The 21,721-nt window shown below is 41.6% G+C and overlaps 1 long non-coding RNA gene across 1 annotated transcript in view; it reads right to left on the bottom strand.

Moving 5' to 3' along the window:
- Nucleotides 1-4,142: 4,142 nt before the first annotated feature.
- The window catches only part of LOC141370197 (uncharacterized), a 312,100-nt gene continuing 294,521 nt past the window's right edge, over nt 4,143-21,721 (bottom strand). The window contains exon 3 of the long non-coding RNA XR_012374042.1: nt 4,143-4,249. This is a non-coding gene — a long non-coding RNA (uncharacterized lncRNA). The remainder of the gene's footprint in view (nt 4,250-21,721) is intronic.

Below are 21,721 nucleotides of genomic sequence, written 5' to 3'. Positions count from 1 at the left end.
AATCCTGGTAAGTGCAGACCTGAAGCCTATTCAAGTAAGTTATGTTGTTTAATGAGTACTTACCCCTGTACTTTGATGTAAGCAAAGCTGTGACATGACAACCCAAACTACCAAAAGTATTCACTGGAGATGATTATTTCCATCATAAAAGGAATCATAATGAAACTCTCTGAAATAACACTTGATGTTAGTATACTTAAAATTTGATTCAACTAAGAAGAATTCTATTTTCACAAAATGTTTAGGAGCTCAAGTAATATATCAACTGAGGTGAGATGATTTGTTTTATACATATATATATACACACACACACACATATAAATGTATAAACACACATACACACACTCACACACACATATACACACTCATTTATTCAACAAACATTCATTGTATAAACCCCCTATGTGCCAAGAATCATTTGGCACTAGGGACAGAGCTGAATAAGATACAGACCTTACCATAAGAATATTCCATACAATCACATCTCATAAATAAGTACAATGGAAGGGAAGGAAATGAACAACTGCATATGCAAATTAAACTCCTTAACAAAAACACTAGGTTTCATTGATGGCTACATGAGGTCTACCCTAATTTATATCCTTCTCTCACACCCCTCTGTTTGCTTATACAGGATTCTGAGTCTGGGTTAACCTACATATAGCACCAAGAGCCACCCCAATTGGAGGGCTGGGGATTACTGATTCAGAATGATCCAGAAATGTTAAGGAACTACAGAGCTGAACTCCCTCCAGTTCACAGGAAAGTCGTCATATTCTCAGCAAATTATACCTGAAAAATATTTTGATTTTGATTCGTAGAGCTCAACAGCTGTAATAGACCCAGTTCCAAGGAAGTGGATTACAACTTTTACCACACAACCATTTTCAGTTCATCAATATTTACCCAAACAATTACTCCATTCTTCCCATTCCCAACATACACACATTAAAATAAATCATAAATTGGTTATCTTGTATGTATAACCAGTTGCTTAAAGGTAAGTATATCTGTTTTGGTTTCAAGCAACAGAAATCAAATCTGAGTAATTTAAGCAAAGGAGTGGTCATTTATTGAAACCAAAGAAACTGTTGAACAGTTAAGCCTTGAGAAAGACACCAATATATCCCTAGAGTCTCAATAAGTATGCAGAAGTTCTCTCTAATGAGCTAATTTACTCCTAGCATGGCGCCAAGGAGTCCTGGCCTCCTGACCATTCCAGTTTGTGTTTCAGATTTCCAGAACCAACAACCTAGTTGGCCTAGTTTGGATCATATGCCTACCCCTAGAACACCAAGGGGTAGGATCAGCATATGTAGGTCTATTAACGGTGGTGGGGGGGGGCGGGGGGAGGCTGCTGAAAATGGAGAAGTTGTCTTTGGCATTAAAGTAAGTTTTTAAAATAGTCCCTCTCTTTAAGGAGTTAGATTTCCCAGTTCACCATTGCTTCTTTTCTAATACCTATTCTGAGTATAACACAACAACTATGGAGAACTATAGGAGACAGGAGAGTGTAAAAATAGTAAAATGAGCATAACATACAACACAGCACTTTACATTCATCTCAACATGTAAGAGCTACTTTGTGATTTATTCTTCATCTTGTGGACATGGAGAGCTCCAGGAAAACAACAGTCACCTAGAGTCACAAACGGATCTGATTTCTAGAGTCAAGAGAACAGAATGAGGTTTACTCCAAAGCCTAACGAGAGCTTTATACTCCCTTAAAGAGCCAGCAGAGGGATTCCTCAGAATCAGTGCTTCATGGTATCTCCAATATTTCTCTGACAGGGAGACATTACCTTTCTTTGTGAATTCTGAAAAACAAAAACAAACAAATAAAAATCCTAACTTCAAAAAAAAAAATGAGGAGGAAGCAAGGACTCTGGGTTGATATATGATGACTGTCTAAACATAGAAATTTACAGGGTGCCTGTGGAGCTCAGTCAGTTAAGTGTCTGACTCTTGATTTCAGCTCAGGTCATGATCTCAGGGTCTTGAGATCAATCCCTGTGTTGGGCTCTACGCTGAGCTTGGAGCCTGCTTAATAGTCTCTCTTTCCCCCTCTGCCCCTTCCCCCACAACGCATCTGCTCTCTTTAAAAAAAAAAAAAAAAAAAAAAACCTCCGCAAAACTGTGTGTGTGTGTGTGTGTGTGTGTGTGTGTGTGTGTGTGTGTGTGTATAGTAAATGGGTCTACTGTTTCTTTCTTTTTGGAAAGGTTGCTTGATGAGCCCAGTTTTGAATTACATGAAAACACTTCTACACAGAGAACACTTTGAGTCTAATGAGAAATGTCAAATGGAAAATGTAACTAAAAGAGTCTTGCTCAAAAAGTCCCTGCTGATGAAACCTGAAATCAATATTGATGAATCTGGCTTGCCCAATTTTTGCTGAGTAGAATGAACTGGGTTGGTAGGAGAAGTTATTTTAGCTATATTTCCTCAGCATGCCAATAGAGATTTGTCCCTGTTCCTCCAGCCACACATGTGGCATACATTTATTATTTACAATACATGCACAGGAAGCACTTGATTGATGAGATAACCCCTCTTTCAGAAAGATCTTTTCCAAATGGGACTTTATACTGTAGGTGTTAAATGAAATACCATAAAGTCAGTAAGATATACTTTTTCAACCATAGATTTTATTTCCGATAAAAATATCACAAGGGTGATTTTTTTTGTAGACAGTATGTGATGTAAAAGATGGTTACAGATAAATATAGATTGTGCCTATATATTTTTCTCTTTCCATGCTCTCAAAGGCTTTGTGTATGGTATGTATACAAGCTTACGTAGCTATGAGAGGAAAGAGAGCATAAGAGGCTGGAGAGACTGAAACTGGGATGGTTTCTGTATAAAATTTAATCATGTAGAGGAGGTTATTGTATTCATGTAGATTTTAGCCCATACTTAGATATTCATATTGTACTATTCAATTGAATAAGAAGTATGAGCATTCAAAATAGCATCTATGCAGCATCAAAACATCTGTTTCAAATTTGATTTTGAAACATCACTGTTGCTACCCTATGAATGTTCCCATCTAGTTTTAGAAAGCAAATTTTGCTTTTAAAGAAGGGAATAACATTTAGGACAATGTCAAATTCGTATCATTTGGCTTAATATGAGCTACTGGTTTTAAGTCTGACCACATCCAAATACAGTTCTGCCTCCTTTAAGAGTCTTGAAGAGTCTTTTGTGTGTTTGTGTGTTTGTGTGTATGTGTGTGTGTGTGTGTGTGTGTGCCGAAAATTTCCTTTATAAAGAAATAACTCTTTCCTTCCCAAATCATCACCTTATAGTTTTCCTTTTAATAGTATTCACCAAGAGCACATTTCATGGACAATTACAGTCACAAAAAGAAAACATTCATATATATTAAATGTATGTATTAAGACATATTTATTTATACATAATACATATGCATATATGCATTTATAAATGTAAACATGTCTAAATTATAAGTAATTTGACATCATTCTAATTAACATTCTTACAATAGATCAGGCACTATTCTCAATGACTTGTAAATATTTACTTTGTATAACAACACTATAAGATAGGTATTATTATAATTATCCTTCTCAATTTTCCAATGGTGGCACAGAGGTACAGTGCGCTTTGTAGCTGGCCTCAGGTCTCTCTCTGAAACTGCTCAGCCAGAATAAGTACCTAGCAGACTAGACACAGAGTCTGCAGGCTCGCTCACCATGCTATCAAGAACAGGGGTCAGGATTTCTGTTGCATATTCGTCTTTTTTAACAATACATTTTAAATGTTGTTCACAGGCAATTACAACAACGCGCCAAGGGCTGGATGTGGCCTGGAGGCCACAGTTTGCCAATTCCAGTTCATTGCCAGATATTCTCACACAAGTTTTTTAAAATGTAAATGCAATAAATGTAGACAAGAGAGCTTTAATTTTTGTGGACAAGTACTCTGTCGACCTCACAGTTTTTCCCAAAGACCTTATGGTCACCCCCCTCTAAGACCTTGTCCACCCTTTAACCATGTCCGGGTTTGAGCTCCTGGTGGTCCAGTTCGTATCCTGTGACCCTACCACCCAGGCTCAGGTGACTGGTCCCAGGGGATCTTGTCACCCAATCTGGTACAGAGGATTGGGAATTCTTACCTTGAGTGACAGTCCCCATCTATTCTGCTTGAGGGTCTGTATCAAACGGAATAGGAGGATTTCCAGTGGTCGTGGTTTCCACCAGGTGATCTGGCAAAGCTGAGACCGTCAGCCTGAAAGGGAGCGAACTGAGTCAACACACAGACAAGAGCAGGGTGACATATGGAGAAAGGACCTTGACAGTGAGTCCTTCATTCAGTTTATTCCTAAGGCTCAGCCGCATTGTTGTCCTTGGATTTCTTGAGAAAACGTCTATCTCCTTGTAATAAATCCCCCTCTGCCTCTCAACTCAGCTCTCTGGCACTGGTTTCTGTTGCTTGCAAACAAAACTAATACTTTTTATGCGTACGTACCATTTTTAATTAGCCAGCATGGTTAGACAGCGAAATTATTTTTAGGGAACTGGCTCACTAAAAGTTTAAGAAAGTGCATTCTTTCAGATGACTTAAGAGGTTTTTAGTTCAGATATTTCCATTTAGACATTTAAAATACACCTCTGAAGCAAGATCCTCATGAAACTAAACACACAGCAAAATGTAAGAGTTCATCAACAGTACTCATTTCCCTCCCTATCGCCTCCAAGAGCGGCTCTAGTCACTCAAAGGCCAGAAGCTGATGTACAGGGCAGTTCTATAATTTTTAAAATTCCTGCTATTTTCCAGCACTTTTCTTCCCTTCAGCTGTCACCCATGACCCAAAATTGTGTCTGGGGCAGAATCATCACTGGACACATACGGAATCAAAAGAATCAATGAATCGATACACCCATTTTATGATTTTTTTAATGTTTAATAACCCTCAAAAGGCCCCTCTTCATCTGAAAAGGATTTTTAGTTTAAATAACTACTTATTAAAAATGATTAAGAAAAAATCCTAGGTAAAAGTAAGAAAAAAAGAAGAAATCAGGGTGAGGGGAATCTTGTTTTAAGATAGTTATGTTACAGTGAAAACACAATACATGTGATATCTAAAGGAAAGGGCTTCGGTTTTAATGTTTTTGGTGCAATTTAAAAAAAAATGGGATTATAACAACACGTATAGAATTTTCAAACCCTTTAGGAACATCAAGCCGAAATTCGTATGCGGAATTAATGGGGGCTGTTTCTCTACCATCTCTTCTCCTGGAAGCCGCATAAAACCGTAGTCACACTTTCAGGGCAAATGGCAAAAGTCACCCTCTCTTTTGTTAAATGTGTTCTGAAGAACGGCCAAGGAACCTGCCATCCTGGTGAGGTCAGTCTCACCAGCTGCTTTCTTCAGTTTAGTTCCACAGGCCAAATGAATCAACTGACATAAATGGGATGCAGTATGGCGAAGTGATTTCTTTAAGAAATTCATAGATTTTTTTAAAGTGAATAATCAAATGGAGTTTTCAGTATCAAAAGACTGGCCTATACATTTGGCATACACACACACACACACACACACACACACACACACACACACACACAATGTTCCAAAGGGACCAGCTTCATTATGAGTCCTGTTGAACCTTCTAGATGAAACTAATGACACTGATGACATCTGGCCACCAAATATTAGTTGGATACCACACATTTACCACTGCATATTCTTGTTCCTACACCTAAAGATTCTGTGCTTCAAACACACAACACCAGAAGATCCATTCTGGGTTTTCCACAGTTCTGGTCTCATTTCATTTCCCCCCACCACAGGACTGCCTTCAGTTGTTAACTCTACCCCAGAAGGTCAGGAGGTCACCTGGAAACAGTCCCATTTGTAAAATAAGAATCTATATTTTAAAAAAAAAAACACAGAAACCCACTCTTCTGGGTTGGAAGGTATTTTTATTTGAGCACTCAGACGATAATGACCATTGTCCATCAGTTGCCAAATGGCCTTCTCTCTTGGGATCCTTACTGTTTCCTTGTTATTACACAGAATAACAACTCTTTGGTACTCATTTCCTGAAGAAGATTACTTTTCGGTATCAGACTTCACCAACAAGCCTTTTCCCAGCCAAGGACTACAAATCTACACTGTGCCTAACAGAGTGACTCTCCCACTAAAGCTGAATGGGGAAGAACACAAACAAACAAACAAACAAGAATGACGGAGTTTGCTGAGTTGCTCCACTGCCGCTCATAAATGAGCACTTCACTGGGCTGTCCTCATGTAAGAGAGAAAAGGTTAGCCAGAACAGTGGTACAACTTCCCGACCAGGATTTAGGGGTCCACCAAAATAGGAGAAAACAGTGTCCATGACCAAGGCTCGGTCCATGTCAGTTAGAAAAGGAATATGGAATGTTTCAAAGATTTTCAATAGATACTGGTTCATTCCAGGTCACTGTTTTACACAGAAGGTCACTTGGACCAGGTCCACACACCACATAGAAGTCCACACGTGTTGAGTGACCACCTCATGAATATGAGACTTGGGAGTCACGATGTGGCTTTGAATCTGGACTATTAAAACATGCTAGCTAGCTGTACTGAAAAGATAACCAACCTTAGTGAGCCTCAGTTTTCCTTATCTACTAATTAGACATATCTAGTTCACAATCTTGTTTCAAAAACTAGATGAAGTAATCTCTGTGCAAACATCTAACCAGCACAATAGGCACACAATAATGAAATAAATGGTGAAATAAATTTTCCTTTAATGGCATCCAGAGGGTGATGGCAATGTGGGCCAACTCAAAGCAGCTGAAACTGACAGCTGGTATGGCCACAAACAAACCCACAGAAAAATGCAAATCCACATCAAGATGATGTCTTCCTCAGCAAACACTTTTCCTACAGCTGGGAATTCAGAAAATTTCTGTGTCTCTAATTAATGTAATAAAGGAATAGAGGACTACTGGAATGCATATAGGGTACACTTAAAATCCAGTAACAACGCCAGAAAAGGTTTCTCTATAAAAATTCAATTTAACAAAACAACCCACAATTACTGGGAGCAGTAGGTATCCCTTATGTTTTATGATTTACAGAGTGTTTACATGGTGTAGTTTGGGCTTCTCAGGAAACAGACTTTGGGATGGAGATTTGTATAAAGGGAATTAACTGGGAATAGCTTCTTTGAGGGAGCAGGGGAAGCAGGATTGGACAAAGGGAAAAGTCGAACAACAGGGGTGTAACCACGGACTCGAGCAATTCCACAGGGAGGCTAGAAAGCTGCTATGGTCCATCAGGGTGTCCGAGACTAAGAACAAAACAGACAGTTGCCCCCATGCTTTGACCCGTCACTGAATGCAGGCTACACCTAAAGAGAGGATGTAAACTTGGGAGAGGCAGCTCTGTCCAGTCCCAAAAGAGACTCAGCTCTGAGTGGTGAGCAGCCATACTCATAGTAGCTGGAGAATAAGCACCTCGGTCCTAAAGCACGATCTGGGTGCATCACAGACACTTGCTTCACATAGTGAGTCCATTCCTTCTAGAAATAACTCCCACAAGTTTCTAGTTTGTGCCTTTTCCTGCGGAGCCTTTCAGGAGGACAGTTATTGAGACAAATTAGAACTTCTGCCTTTACAGCTGGTCATGGGGACATACTTGGTACTCAATGTCTTCGTTATTATCCATTCTAGGCTCCTCTCACCCTCTGCTAGCAGCCCTGTCAGTCATGACGGTTTACCAGGTGCGGATGCAGACTCTCATCCCTAATCGGTCTAAATCCTGGTCAGCAAGCACTTCTCAGGCTGTAGCTGTAGCACTTTGTCCACTTACTGTCAAAACCGTACAAAAGAGAACCAAGAAACATCCCCAGTAGAGCACCTGGGAATCAAAGGCCCTCTTCCCTGCCCCGTTATACAAAAGCAGCCCTGTCTTCTCCTAACATCCAGGTCAATTACTCCTGCTGGGATGACGACTCAGTCCCTTGTCTGCTCACGTCCTGGCAATCAGAGCCCAGAGTGGCCAGGTGACGTCATAGCTTACAATATAATACGATTCTTGCTGTGTCCCCTATGGAAGTATTCGGCCTCTGGGAACCTCCAGAACTAAACAGCTTAGACTTGCAGAAATACAAAGTATAAATGCCTCCAAGTAGGTCACTGGGAGTGATGACAAGCAGGGCTACTTCTCTTTCCAACCCTTTCTAGACCCAAGTCTTCTGCCTATTAAGGACACAGCTGTGTCAATGATTTTAGAGTGCATGCCACAACCTCCCGGGTGGTCTCCAGAGTCAGAGGTTTACCACCTCCAAACTGACACCTCAGCCGTACCTTCAAAAGGTTTCTCCACTTCCTTGTAAGCTGATGGCTTCTGAGTAGTGTGGTATGTGATAGGACAAGTGGGCCCTTGGTCATGTGCTTACTGTCATACCTCCTTTGATAGGAGTCCCTCATCTCAAGCAGTATTTTGTGGTATCCTGTTTCAGTGAATAAAACCCTCTTTAAGGTATCTAATGGTGTGGCGCCCGTGGCCCTGCCATCAGGAAAGGCAAATCCGTACCTAGAATACGTGTCATTTTCAGTTACGATGAAATGCGGCCTCCCCCCCCTTTTAGAGTGAAGGGGTGTCCATAGTGGCTAGTTGGGTTTTGAAGAACAGTGCTGTATCACAGGTTCAAGTTGGACAGATTGGTAGGTTGGACATTCAACAGCAGCAATAGCTAGATCAGCACTGGTAAATGATGCCCATGATCTTGGGTCCAAGCAGTGTTTCCCATCTGTGCCAGCAAGGATGCTCTGTTTATGAGCCCACTGTGCCAAAAAGGGAGTGGCCAATTATGTCTGGCTGACATCAACTGTTCAAGTCCTTCTGTCTAGTGCCTCTTCCATGACGGAGATTTTCTTATGAGAAATAAAAAGCGATACAAAGGCCTTCAAGCTTTGTGCCCACTCTCATCGGTCCATCCACATGCCTGTTACTCCCCGAATCTCCCTGTCTCTAATATTCTTTCTTCTTCCAAGCTGTTGGCAAACCACCAACCGTCCACCACTACTGTATCCATATACACTCTTATATCCAAATCTCTTTTCACACTATGTGGATGCCAGATACACCTGCCAAAGCTTTGCCCACTGGGATGATTGCCCCTCTGTCTTTTTTCAGGGCCACCCATGAGCAGGGCTGCAGTGGAGCAGCAAACCATTTTCAGCCTGCGCCCATCCATGAATCAAGTTCAGACTTTTCCCTCTCCTGTCAGGTGCACATAGGGACACTCCCCTTACAGGCAGGAGCAGAGACAGAGACATTGGAATAGTGGTAGATGATACGGTGGTCTGACAATGTGCTAGAGCATCTTATTTGCCTCCTCTTGGCCATGTTCATGTTCAATCCTGAGTGTACTACTTCCATCTTACAGTGAATTTCTGCCAGGCCCACCTGAGGTTATGACTCAGTGGCTCTAACAGAACTGGGCTCAAGGTGGTCACTTGATATCCCATGTTTACGCATTCCATCTCTTTCAGTACATTAGGAGCCACTCTTTCAACAGTGTATATTACTCTACTGCAAATGTCATGGCCTCACTCAAGAGTCCTTGTGGCTTTCCACAAACTCTACATGGCCTCTTTCCCATCATATAATTACCTCTAATACCACAGGATCTACTAGGTTGTATGATCTTAGAGGCACCCTTGACTTGCTACATGAAACTTTCCTGCTCTGAGCCTCCACTGAAAGTTGGCAGCTCTGTCAGTTACTAAATTGGTGGGAGTAGTATTCCCAAATGTGGAATATACTGCCTGCAGAACCCAAAGAAACCTACAATATATTATATTTCTTTTTTGGTAGTGCCGAGAACAAGATGCAGTATCTTTTCCCTTTACTGAAGTGAATGCCCTAGCATGCACCAGACCATGGGACCCCTAAACTTTCACTGATGTTGCAGGACCCCGAATCTTTTCTCCTACTCTCTGGACTGTGTGGTACCAATGGCCTCCAATATTCTTTCCACATTTTTTCATCTGGTCCAAATAATAAGATATCATCAATATGGTGGACCAACTTGATATTTCATAAAATATCCAAATGGCCCAGTTCCCTTTGGCCTGTATTGTAGGAGGATAAACTGTCAGACTCTAATGAGAGTGGGAGAGTAAACAGAGCCTTGGGGCAAGACCATGAATGTATACTATTGGCCATTCCATGTAAATGCAAAGTGCATCTGGTCTTCTTTCTTCACAGGAACAAAAAGAAAGACTATCTGCCAAATCAATGGGAACATACTATGTACCTGACGACATACTAATCTCTAAAGTTTGCCACACCTGACATAGAGTTATACCTGGGGCAACTACTTGATTGAACACCAGGCACGAGGGAAGATTCAGAGGCCTCCACTGGTTTTATTATGAACTCTCTTACCACAAAGTCTAAGGAACTACTGGGAGACTTCTTCCAATTACCAAAGATGTCCATTCCAATTATACATTCAGTGACCAAGGAAATGATCACTGGAGGTCCCTGGACCCAGTGGATTCCCTATAATCCAACCTGGCCAGTACATCATTTACGACTTGGTTCCCATATGTCCCTACTTTAACAGAAGAGCAACGATGATGTTTTGGGGCCATAAAAATCAATATCAACTTAGACTCCATGTCCAACAGTCCACAATTATGTTTGGTATATATACTTTCCCCAATGCATGATTTTCCAAGTAAATAGCCATAGTTCCCTATGGGGAATGAATGGGAGTATAATTAATGTATACAGTTGTCGTGGTGTCAGAAGAGCTTTCTTTCTGGATATTCAGCCTTTCCTTTAGTCACTGACTTTCAGGTCTGAAAACTGGCTCAGATCCTAAAGCAGGGCTAGCCACTGTGACTTTCTATTAGAGCAACTGCCCTCAGATTCCTGATCATTAATCCTTGATTCCTTTGATTAAGTAATACTACCACTGGCTGCCCATTTTTCTGGTCCCCAAGAATACTGTATTTTGATATCTCCATAGCTCTCTGTAGGTCAGGCTGACCAGCTGCCATTTCAACCTTGCTGTACATCATCGTAATTGCTCCCACCTTGCTTTTGATGGGCAAGGGCTTCTACCTGGCCTATATTATCAGGCTCCAGTCAATCCCATTGCATAAGAGCCCAGTTCTATAACAGCCTTCTATCAGCTCTGACCTCAGAGGACAGCCACCACTGAGCCTCTCTACAATGCTCTGGCCCCTGTTATCAGTTGTTTAGAGGAGTGTCCTTTAAGCCCTCACACAGAATATAGCCAGCTGACAGTTCTCGCAGACTACATGCTCTCTTCTCTGAGGGTTTTGAAGCATTCATCATCTGCCATGACAGTTCTGGCAATTCTGCTTCACTCAGTGTGGACCATCGCTTTCTCAAGCTTTAAGAGTATGTTAGCAGTATGTTAGCATTATATTCTTGGATCCCTTATACGTATTAGGCCCTGTATCACAGGAGTATACCCACATCAACATATCCAACCATATCTCCCTCCTTCCACTTTATTCAGTACAAAAACCGTATTTTCCTAGCTCCTGCTGGCATAAATTGCCCAAGTCCTATAGCTTCTTGGGGGTATAGTTCCTTTCCTCCCTTAGTATACGAGTATTTCCTCTGTTGTAATCTGACACTAATTGTTGGTCTGCTGGCCAGGAAGGAAGGTAGATCCTGAGAAGGCTACATGTTGTCATCCAAGACAAATTCTTCTGCATCTTCTTTAAAGGGGGCGTGCTAGACTATACAGGGAGAAGTGGGCCCACTGTAGCCCAGAGGGTTCGGGAGAAAAGAAAACATTTTGAGGAGACAAAATCTCCTACTGTACTGTCACTGTGCCAAACCCCAAGCTCTCCCTTTTTTTCAATCAGTGTCCTAACCTTGCCAGGGCAGACTTGCCAGAGTGGAAATTTTAGCCTTCCCTGCTGCTCTGCTACCCTTACAACTGAGGGTTAAGTTGTTAGGATCCTCTGCTTTTTCTGTTTTCCAACTGCAGCAGATGAGAATATTTTCATATGCTGCCATGAACTTTCTGGCTTTCATACTTAGGATCAAATTGATAATTAATTACCCTCAGCCTATTATTGTCTTTTTCCAGTTCCTGAATAGGCCTTAGCAAGAGCTATCCAATTCCATAGGCCTTATTACTACATGAACCCCTCAAAAGCTTGAAATACTGCACAATGCACTGCGTTCCCTTCCACCTGTGTCTCATTCAAGTTCACCACCAGTCACATCTGCATTGCAACTCCAGGCCAGGTGTTATGAGTACTCCATCTACCACCAGTGAAAAGGGCTTCAGTCCCAGCCAGCCGACAGGTGATCCAGTTTCAAAATCCCATTTTGAAATCCTCTTCCTAGGACAGTTGCTGGTACCAACTGTCATAGGTTAGGTTCCCTAGAAATAGACTCTAATATGAAGATGTGCGTGGAGGAAATTTACTGGTCCGTTGTCCTAGGAACAACACCTGTGCAGGAGCAAGAGAAACAGGACTGGGCTTGGGGGGAAGATCAAGTATAGTGTATTGGCAACTGAGTTCTCAGCTGAGACTGCACAGGAATGTCTGAAATTGCTCTTGAAGGACATCCCTAATTGAGGCACAGAGCCCAGCCCCTCCTATACCCATTTGGACCAACCACTGAATGGGGACTTCCCTCAGGCAAGGATGTAACTGTGAGTAAGACAGTTCCCATTGGCCAAGGGCAAATTCCAGAGAGGAAATCAGACAGGAGCCTTCAGCAGTCGAAACTCCTGACAAAGGGAAGCATGAATCCCTCCGTTTTGAGAAAGAATCTGAATATACACCACAGCATCCACTACATTACCTAAGAAGTTAAAGTGTGTTGAATTTAAAACTGTAACTTGAGGAACTGTAAAATGTTACTCAGGAGATAATGTATTTGGAGAAGCACTAATGAACTAATAAATAACAAAAGAAAAAGAAGGAATATGAATTTTTCAAAGTGCTAGGAGCAGGAAATGAGTGCCTTGATTCATGTTAACAACAAAAGCTAACTTTCATTTAACAGAGCACAGGGCTAAGAGCTTAATAAACATCAACTCATTTAACCTACACTAAACCCTGTAAGTTATTTACTCTTGTAATTCCCATTTTCAGATGAGAAAACCAGGACCCAAAGAGGTTAAATTATTTGCCCAAGTAATGATTCCTAGTAACTCATCAGAGCGGGCATTTGAATCCCAACAATCTGTGCTCTTAACCACTGTGCTAGGCTACTTCTCTTATTAATATGTGTCAGATCTTGTTCTAAGTACTTTACCAGGTCTAGTCACTTAATGATCATAATAATCCTATTATGAGATTGGTTCTATATTTACCACATTTACAGAGGAGGAAATTAAGGCTAAACATTTATTTTATTCAGTAAGATGCCCTCTGGTCTTCATTTAAATTATCAAATAATCACGTCTGGAGCTAAGAATCCTGATTCCATCACTTGCTACCTGTGTGGCCTTAGCCAAGTTACTTACCCTTCCAGGCCTATTTCCTCATATGTAAAACAGGGACCCATGCATTGTGTTGTTGATATATAAAGCTCTCCTATATCCATGCTAAGAACTCAAGAACTGTTGACCATCATCAACATCAACATCATCATCTTCATCATCACTATGAGGCGAACCCATCAAATGTCCAATTAAGCATTCCTGCTCATTTGGCAGTTTTACTTATTAGTCTATATGAATTCATTTTCATTCTGATTTATTAACTAACTGCCTGTTAGTAAGCTGAAATACCCCAAGGTAAGCTGATAAAATATATCAATGAACCCCTAATCACTGAGGCAGGATTTAGCCTTTTACTGCAGGCTTTTTTGGCTTTATAGAAGAACAAGCTCTCCTCTGTCCACTGAAATTCATGCACTTTCAGAACTCAACAGTGTCACATACCCTAGAAATCATACCTAGAAACCACAGTGGTTATCACTGGTCAAGGATGACCCGTACAGAACTATCAGTGAACTATAATACCCTCCCGCTTCCTGCTGGGATGATAAAGGGAGGTAGCAGTAGATCAGAACAGTGGAGAAGAATGACTTGAGGGTCTGCCCCCTCCCCCGCGCCCCCACTGGCTCCTTTCCTACCACATCACATGGTTTAGCTACACCCTTATATCTGTATCTCCTGCCAGTAACCTTTTCCTAGATCTGGAGCTACTCTTTTCCATGTTCCATCTTCTGTTCACCCCTTCTGGCTTAGGGTGGTAAGGGTTCCACTGCTCAGCTCCAAGAAGTGGCAATATCAGTGATGCTTTCCCTAAATCTTGGCCACACTTTTGCAACTAGTTTGTCAAATTCTCAATTATTCAATCCTAGTGTCATCTACTTCCTGCTGGGACTCTGACTTATACAATACACTATAGAAATGCTAGTCCCTTCCACTCAAGGAGCACCTGTCTCCTGTCCCTGGTCTGGATCCTGTCACTCTGCCCTCAGCCTCATGCCCTAGCCCAATCCCTTCTCTGTGCTTATTCATCAGCCAGTCTTAACATTTTCAGTCAGTCCTTGAAAGCAGTATCTACTTATTGCAATGTAATTATTTCTGAGATCTAAAAAATGATCAGATAAATTGCCATCAATCCATTTTTGCCTCAAACCCCCACCTGGTACGAATTAACTCATAAGACTAGTGTATTCAGGATGAACTTCTTTTCATCGTCAGTCATTTCTGAACTATTCAGTCTCCCAGCCTAAATTCTGGTGAACAGCAGATCATTTCTGCAGGGATCAGTGCCTAACTTTTCCACCCTGTCCCCTTGTCAACTCTGCCTGTGTTACGGTCACAGGGAAGCCTGACCTAATCACTCTGTGTCCTGAATTCCTGGTCACCATCTCAGATTCCTCTCACCATTTAACTGCTCAAGCAATAGAATCAATTACAAAACACACTTGACCACAAATTAGACAAGTCATGGTCTAGTTATAACTCTGCCACTACTTAGCTGTGTGCCTTGAATATGTCACTTCCTTGGGCAGCCATTTCCTTGTTTATAAGCAGAAGGCAGTTGAACAAAATCTCTTCCAGATCCACAAAGAGACCCCCCCCCTTTCGATCTTTTATTGTGGGTCCTCTCATTTCCTCTAATCTTCTTCCCTTGCTACATTCCTGAAGCTCCCTTGGTCACCCCAGTGAGGTTACGCCCTCTCTTCTCAACCATAGCTTTATCTTCGCCATATGTATGTGTATATTTACTCTGAACTTAAATATATGTGTGCCTGAGTGTGCACACACTTTTCCACAGCCACACATGGGAGATCACATTGCCTTACTTGCCACATTTCTGAACTACAATTAATGGTGAAAAAGGAACCCCCGGGCTACATGGCGTATCTAACCAGATGCCTCACTCTCCTATCAATTACACACACACTTTCCAAAACCATCATAATGCTGAAGTCTACAAAAGATGTCAGCTTTTCACTCTTTATCATATATATACAAGGTGACCAGAAATATACTGTGGGGCCCACTTGTAAGAGCCGAGTGTAACATCTAGCAAAGAACAGACCTGTTAAGAGAATCAAGTCTCTTGGGGTGCCTGGGTGGCTCAGTTAGTTAAGCAACTGCCTTCGGCTCAGGTCATGATCCCGGAGTCCTGGTATAGAGTCCCACATCAGGCTCCCGGCTCAGCGGGGAGCCTGCTTCTCCCTCTGACCCTCTCCCCTCTCATGCTGTTTCTCTCTCTCTCTCTCTCTTTCTCTCTCTCTCTCTCTCTCTCTCTCTCTCTCTCTCTCTCAAATAAAAAAAAAGAATCAAGTTTCTTTTTCTCAAATGATATCATATGTAATAAAAAAAACATAAAATGGGCATGTTGATTTAAAAGGGGCACAGGGAGATAAGAATGCTCCCTCAAGTTATGAGTTTAACAGGGCTTTGGTTTCCATATATACTCTGTATCATTATAGCAGTTTTCCTCTTAGTGGAGAGGTGAACCACTACCCCCAAAGAATCCAATCATCTGGTCACCTCACAGACCTATAGATATGGAGGTACACCTTTTTTGTTGGAAGTCAACTGGAATGTGCAGGTTATTGAGGCTCAAGTATGTGGGTCAGGACAGAGTAGAGTTGAAGACCACAGGCAAATTTCCCCCTGACTTCTATACCAACAATTAGTTCTGTTTTTCCCATCCAGTTCATAACATTTAAAAATGGAGCACTGGGCGTTATATGCAAACAATGAATCATGGAACACTCCATCAAAAACTAATGATGTAAGGTATGGTGATTAATAGAACATAATAAAAAATAAAAAATAAAAATAAAATAAAAATCCTCAAAGAATGGTTTGAGAGGGACTTCTGAATGCGTTATAATCCAGGCCAAATGTCTGGATTCTAAGGAACAAAAAAACTTATTTGCCACCATGCCACTCATGTGAAAGTATCCTGCAGATCTTATGGCGAGTTTGGGAATGGACACTCCTTCTTGCCTTTGATTCAGAGAGAGGAAGACACACATCACCACTGGGCCTGGGGGGATCAAGCAGCCATAATGAAGGAAGGACTAAACTGTAACCAGAGCTACTGAGCCTGGGTACGCTGAGTTACTACCTTCCAGGAAGCAGATTCCCTCCTCTTTCTCCCCACTCTCATACCAAGACGCACAGAGACACCATGAACTCTCTACTCTGTCTCACATCATTTTTCATTCATTCATTTTTAATTTCCTTGACGTTCATACCTGCTTATCAGTCATAAATATACAAGGGTTTTAGAAAGAAAAATGTTGAAAGGGATATAACAAAGAACAACAGACCCCTGGCTCACCACTTCTTCACTCACAACAATCCTCTCTTCTAGAAACAACCACGGCCAGTTCTTTAAGCTGTTCTGCTATGAAACTATTTTAATTTTTTTTGCTTATAATATTCTTTCCCAATTTCAATTTTAACCACTGTATATTGATTTCTTACTATGGGAGAGGATACTTTAGCTCATCTATACCACCATTCCCTATACTTCCACTGTCCTTTCCCACAACCTACTGATACAATTAACTCACTGCTCAGGTTTACATCATCATCATTTTATATATATACACACACACACACATATATATACACACACACACACACACATTCAGTATTATAGTGCTGTGACAAGTAGGAAGCATGATTACATTTCCTTCCTCAAAGAAACTTTTGCTTTTTCTGGGATTCCCTTAGTTTTCTAGACACTTACAACCAGATCTTCCTACATTCTCTCAGAGCTCCTCAGTACAATTTTCCATAAGCTCAACTACATAAAGTCATTAATTATGGTTTTTTTCTCGCCCTCTTCTTGCTCCTGGCTGACCTGTCACTCTCCTGTACCGCTGTGGAGCTGACAGCCTGGGGTAGGTTTCCTTCTTGTCACCTAGAAATGCCCCTCACTGCTTCCCTATGTTGCATTTCCTATTTCCTGGATCTTATATCCTCTTCCAGTAGCTTCAGAGTGGCATAAGGAGAATATTCCATGAAGACCTGCATATCTGAAAATGGCTGTCTTTATTTCACCCTCACATTCGACTCTAAGTCTCTGAGTATGTGAGTCTATGTTGGAAATATTTTCCCTCCCAATTTTGAAGGCTTTCCTCTGTTATCTTCTGGACTGATTTCCAATGTTGCTACTGGCCAACGTTATCTTAGCGTCTCAACCTTTGTAAGTGAGTTGCATTTGGTTTCTAGAAAGTTTTAGGATTCCTTCTTTATCCCTGTCACAAAAACGTGCCCAGGTTCTAGTCATGGTTCCAGGGGCGAAATGGATTTTTGCAATATGGAAATTCATGTTCCTTCCATTAAGGACATTTTTTCTTATATCATTTCTTTCAAATTTGCCCCTCTTCCATTTCTGTTTCTGGAAATCCCATTAGTCTGGGTCGTTCTCTAATCTCTGTACCGATTCTAATTGCCTAAGAATTCCCTATCTTCCGCAGTGCTTGTCTTTATCTTCCATGCCTATCCCTCCCTTCTGTTAGATCTGAGTCTTGCCGGTCATAAACGTACTTGGGAAAATTTCTCTCTTACGGTTCCTTTTAAAAGTACTCTTTTCTCGGATCCTAGGTGGCTCAGTCGTTAAGCATCTGCCTTCAGCTCTCAGGTCATGATCTCAGGGTCCTGGGATCGAGCCCTGCATTGGGCTCCCTGCTCGGCGGGGAGCCTGCTTCTCCCTCTCGCTCTGCTGCTTCCCGTTTGTGCTTTCTCTGTGTCTGTCTCTCTCTGTCAAATAAATAAAAAATCTTTTTAAAAAAGTACTATTTTCTCACTATATAGATGCAGTACCTTCCCTCAGCTCTTCTAATGCCTGAACCATCCGTTTCCCCCATATTCCTATCATTTGTATTTTTTATAGTCTCAGGATCTCATGTTAGCCACTGCTTTCTGAGCATCTATTTATATTGGAAAAGTGAATAACAAAAGCTCTTTCCTCCTTTGTTTGCTTGAACTAGGCTTACAGGCCACTGAGCTTCACTTTAGGATGATGGGACTTTCATACTGGTCCCTCTCCCATGACACTATCTGTATACTTTTTCTCCTACACCTGTTCTTCCAGAGGAAAATCTTCCAATTTCCTACCCAGAAGGTACAAGTCTGGCTTTTAACATTCTAGGAGGCTTTTGGGATCCTTTGGGGAGGAATGGCTCATTGTTTGTCAGAATTTCCCTCTACGTTACCAATCCTCCATCTGTTTGTACAACAGGTTGTATCCTCCCTCATCTACTCAAGGACATCACTCAGCAATTTTCCTCTTCAGTCTGTGTCCATTTTTGTCTTTCCACTTGATCATTATCATCACCACCAAATATGCTCTAGAATCTCACATCTTAAAAAGAATAAATAAAACCTTCCTTGATTCAAAATCTCTCCCAACTGATGTTGACATTTTCTACTCCCATCTTCAGCAAGATCCTTGGAAAAGAGCTGTCATCACCAATATATCTCCCTCCCGTTTTATCTGAAACCCACTCCAGTAAGGATTTTGCACTGTCATGGCCACCGATGAACTCCACATTGATAAACACAAAGGTCAGTTTCTTAGTCTCCATCTGATTTGGTTTATCAGCAGCATCTACAACAGCTGACCATACCCTTTCACTTGGCTCTGGAGACTGCTCTCCCCTGGTTCTCCCTCTACTTCACTGGCTACTGCCTTTCGGCTGCCTTTGTTGCTTCCTTCTTAATTCCACACATTCTAAATGCTGGAGTATCCCAGAGCTCACACTTCTCTCCTCTGTCTGCATACCCTTCCTCAGCTATTTCAGCCAGTCCCCTGGCTATAAATTGTATCTATAAAGTGACATTTCCTAAAATTATATTCCTCAGCTTTGACCTCTTCCATGACCTCCATATGTTTTAATCAACCCACCCTACTTGGCATCTTGAATTTCTAATAAGCATCTCCAACAGGATCAAAACAAATTTCTGTTATCTCCCTGAACTCCGAAATGCCGTGCTTCTATGATATCTCAGGAAACAGTAAGCTCATTCTTCTCTTGCTCAGGTCAAAACCTTTGGCATCATCCTTAACCACTCTCTTCCTCTCATTGCATCTAATCCAACAGCAAATACCATTGTCTCAACCTTCAAGGTATATCCAGAATCCAGAAATTCTTCCTAACTTCACCACTATCACCCTTGCCCAAGACACTGCCAACTTGTTCCTAGCAAAAAACCTCTAAACTGCTTCCTTTTTTGTATCCCTACCATTTTTCGGAACACAATAAATACCCGAAAAATATATCATTTCTCATCTCTGAACAGAACCCTCCAATAGCTTCCATGTCCATCAGAGAAATGTTAAAGTCCTGACAATTGCCCTCAAGACTCTACAGCCTCTATTCCTCACTCTGATATCATCTCCAACTGCTCCCCACCGCTTACTTATTCTGCCCCAACCACCACAGACCTCCTCGCTGGTCTTCAAACACTCTGAGTGGACTCTCTACTCAGGCAACCTGAACTTGCTGTTCCTTCTGCCTAAAATGCTCTTCTTCCAGGTCTCCAAGTAGTAACTGCTCAAACGTTACCTTATCAGTGAAGACTTCACTGACCACCCTATTCAAAACTGCAACATTCTCCCCTACTGGCACATCTTACTACCCCTTTACACATTCATTTTTTCCCCCACTAAAACTTATTACAATCTAATATACTCTATACGTTGTTCACTTGCTTATTGAGCTGTCTTCTATCTTCCTTCAGGGCACACATTTTTCTGTTTTATTTCCCTCCCAGATTCCCAGATTCTAAGACAATGCCTGAGACTTGATCATTAATACAAATTTGTCCAATGAGTTAGTGAACAAATGAATAAACTCACAGAGTCAGATCTCAGGTGGCAGCAAAAGACCTCATTTTGAGAAATATGGGCTAAATCAGTGTTCCTACAATTGCTCCAATCAAAGACTGGGTTGCTTCTGGAGCCTAGGATAAAGATGAGACTACAGGTAGGGATGGAGTGGTTAGAGAGGTAAAATTCCATCAAAATGATCGTCAAAAGAGGCTGCAGAGCCCAAAGAGGTCACATGAGCTTTAGCAGACGGGAGGTGAACAGCTTCACAGAATTCAAGGAGGAGGGTATGGGGCGCTGCACAAATGAAACACAAAAGCATTTCAATTTCTCTCACACCTTCCAGAAAGGACTCCAAAACACAGGGCTCAGAAGACTGCCGTGATCTGAAATACCAATAGGGTGGTTCACAGACTGATTCCAAGTCCTCAAAAACAAAGACACAAAAGGCAAGAGGTTCCAAAGAGAATGTACAAAGATGGCTCCCATTAAATGAGAGAGACAGAGAGAGAGAACTGAGAGAGAAAAGAATGCAAACCACATACCTTACTTGGCTAGCAAAGAAACCACGTGTTCTGAGACATCAGAGGGGAACCTGAGCTCTGTAAGAGCCTCAGCCTCCTCGTGCTCTTTCCTGATCACTTTCTTCCTCAGATCCAATAAACCTTTTCATCTCTTTTCAAGCAGTCCGGAGGGAGCCATAAAAAGGCAGGCCTGACAGATGTTCATGTCAGCTCAACACTGCCAAAAACATGCATCTGGGCCCACCGTTCCTTGGCATGCCACTTGAAGGTTTCACTTGGGTGTCCTGGCAGGACAAGACAAGGGGGCCCTATTGAACCTGCTGGTGCCACATAAAGAAGGAGCTCCCAGAGGACTGCCCATTCAGAGAGTCCTGTCACTGAATTTTCTAGATAATCAAGAGCGTACAATGAAAATTTTAAGGTTAAAAAAAAAAAGAGAGAGAGAGAACATGGGAAAGCCTCAGAGACTGCAAGATTAGATACTTTCAGGGAAAAGAATCTATTCTCACATTTATAAGGCCCTGGTTGTCCCCTTTTTTTAAGGGACTCTTAAAGATTCAAATGATAATATGATGTTAAGTATCTTTTTAAAAAACAATTAATTTGGTTTTTTGTTTCTTTTTTACTGATGTCTAATAAAAATGCCAGAGATGAGGAAAAGAAGAGAAAAAGAAAATTTGAGAAAGTGTTCTTTTAGTACAAGAGTTGGGAGAACTGCTGACACGGCAGGGACAACTCAGATATCCTCTTCTCTGAGCCTCTGGCTTCCAGAGAAAAGGAGGTGACTTGGTTCGTACAGCCGCCTTCATCTAGATGCTTCTCCAGCCTTCTCCACAACTACTTCTTACGTGTCTTCTAAGGCCCAGTTCAAAAGCCTCAACTGTAAAACCAAACTCCCCTTGTC

This window comes from Callorhinus ursinus, unplaced genomic scaffold, assembly GCF_003265705.2.
Source record: "Callorhinus ursinus isolate GAN/ISIS: 27379988/994484 unplaced genomic scaffold, GSC_fseal_2.0 scaffold28, whole genome shotgun sequence".
Classification (NCBI taxonomy): domain Eukaryota; kingdom Metazoa; phylum Chordata; class Mammalia; order Carnivora; family Otariidae; genus Callorhinus; species Callorhinus ursinus.
The sequence above is the reverse complement of the archived record's forward strand: the minus strand, read 5'-3'. Positions and strand labels throughout refer to the sequence as shown.